General features: G+C 52.5%; 1 long non-coding RNA gene across 1 annotated transcript; it reads right to left on the bottom strand.

Annotated features, from left to right (window-relative positions):
• Window positions 1–642: 642 nt before the first annotated feature.
• Window positions 643–1,990, bottom strand: LOC133261182 (uncharacterized). Its single transcript, XR_009741040.1, has 3 exons — window positions 1,848–1,990; window positions 1,510–1,726; window positions 643–1,264 (listed from the first exon to the last, which is right to left on the bottom strand). It is a non-coding gene; the product is annotated as an uncharacterized LOC133261182 (long non-coding RNA).
• Between the last annotated feature and the right edge of the window lie 417 nt (window positions 1,991–2,407).

The following is a 2,407-nucleotide window of genomic DNA, read 5'->3' on the forward strand; positions in this document are numbered from 1 at the left end:
CTTACAGATGAAAAAACTGAGGAATAGAAATTGCCCAAAGTCACCTAGCAGTGAGTGGAAATGGGATAAGAAGATACGGAAGAATGGTAAGAGAAAGACGCTGTTAAGATGCCTCTCCTAAATGCAGTTAACCAATTCATGAGCTTTTCCCTTTTGAGGGATCAGAGTGGGGGCATCTCTGCTCTGCTTCACCTGCCATCCCCTGCAATGCTCTTCCTCTCCCCAACCTATGTCAGATTTGAATAGAAATTGGGCCACCCCATCTTGGACATTCCTCAAGTGTCAGGCCTCAAAGGACTGGGTCTATATATATCCTACCTCTGATCCAAACCAGGGCTCTGTCCACAGGTAATTTTCATCCAACAGGTCGAGAAGACCATGGCCAAGGCACCTCTTCCCCAGTCTCCTGCTCTAGAGGCCCTGCTCCCTGTCCATCCCCTAGGGAACCAGGCTCTGCTGACTTCCTTAGGCATTGTGACCGATCTTAGTGTGGTAGACTCTGGAGGTTACACAGAAGAACACAGTGATAACAGGTAGGCTCTTAACTCAGGTCAACATTTGCCATGTCAGGACCTCAACTTCCTCATCTATAAAATGGGCACAAGAAATAATAGTACCTATTAGCGGATTGGGGGACTTTAATGTACAAAATGCAGGACCGACATACAGGCTAAATAAACTTTGGCAATTACAGTGGCCAAGCTCAAGATTTAAAACTGCCTTGGTGTCACTGTTTGGGTCACCAGATTCATCCACAGGAAGGTTCACATTTCTGTTCAAAACAGTCATAAAGTTTAACACATTGAACATCTGAGGCCTTTATTTCTCAGTTTGGCCTGCAAATCTATGCCAAGAAAGAGAAGGAGCGTGGGAGGGAGGAGGGGCCTGGAGTGAGCGCACACGCCTGGGTACAGACAGGGAAGGTGTCCTTGGAGCGAAGATGTTTAGCGTCTCAGGTGCGTCTGCGGAGACCACAGCTTGTTAGAAGCCTTTGCTTACCTGGCAGCCAGCCAGGCCTTGCTAGCTAAGTAGGCCATCTCTGATGGGGCTTCCAGGGGGCCTGCACAGCCCAGTCAGAGTGAAGGCTTTCTAGAGACACAGACACATTACTCTGGTCCTGGGCAGCAGTGGCAGACTGTCTGTGCTGGATGCCTCCTGGGTCCCCGTCCCCAGCTGCTGGATGGGAGCGGTTGTAGGGAGGTGTCTGTGAGCTGGCAGGCACCATGTCCTTGCTCCACTCTCTCTAGACCAGGAGGACCCTGACCTGAAAAAATTTCCCCGTCAGTGGAACACAGAAGATCAGCAGTGAATAACACGTTCTCCTCAAAGGGATCCTGCATCTGTGCCATGAGCAGACGGGATCCCACCAGGCCCCCAGCCTGGAGTTCTGGCCCAGAGCTGGGTGCTGGCCTGTTTTCTTCCCAGCACAAGAGGTCCTCAGAGTGGACCCTTCACTCTGTTAGAAGACCAGTGCGGTACTGGCAGACCCACCCGAGAAAGGGTGCTAACCTGGGCAGAAACTGTAAATGAGCCAGTCAGGCCTGGGGAGCTTCCAGGGAACACAGAGCGCCCTCCAAACCGTGTGAAAGGCCAATCGGCTTTGAAAGGAGTCTTTCAGCCACACGGACAAGAAGGTACCTGCGCCTGTGAAGAGCGGGGAGACAAAACAAAAGCCTCCATTGGAAGGCGAGCCAGCATGAGTCCTGCTTGCCTCCAGGCCTTGGCTCTGAGGAATGAGAAAAAGAAGAGAAGAGGTCAGAGGCCACTCTCCCTGAACAGGGCTGTGGATCTTGGGGAGCTGAATGTAGAGGCAGCAGTTCAGAAAGGGCTCCAGAGGTGCTTGCCACCTGAGAAGGGCCCACAGCTGCATCCACGTCCTTTGCAGGGGTCAGCCTCCACTTAGAGCCTACGCCATTGGTTGGGATCACCCATGCCCCACCCCAGAAATTCTCATTTTAATGGGAATAGGACGCTGCCCAGGCACGGTGAGTTCTAGAAGCTCCCTGGGTGACTGTGATGTCACTGAGAACCAGTGGCGTCTGCAGGCACATAAATAAAGACAGCAAGAGTTCTGGATTTGTGACACTGTCCCCATCATCTCAGGAGTTGTCCTCTGGCTTCTCTGTGGGTCCAGTGGTTAAGAATCTGCCTTGCAATGCAGGGGACACTGGTTCATCCCTGGTCCAGGAAGATCTCATATGCTGTGCGGCAATTAAGCCAGTGCCCCATAACTCCTGAGCCTGTGCTCTATAGCCCTCGAGTTGCAACTACTGAGTCCACGAGCAGTAACTGCAGAAGCCTGCGTGCCCTAGAGCCCGTGCTCCGCAACAAGAGAAGCCACCACACTGAGAAGCCTGCGTGCTGCAGCTAGAGGGTAGCTCCCACTCTCCACAATAGAGAAAGCCCA

The sequence above is a fragment of the Bos javanicus genome, chromosome 15 (genome assembly GCF_032452875.1).
Source record: "Bos javanicus breed banteng chromosome 15, ARS-OSU_banteng_1.0, whole genome shotgun sequence".
NCBI classification, from domain to species: Eukaryota; Metazoa; Chordata; class Mammalia; order Artiodactyla; family Bovidae; genus Bos; species Bos javanicus.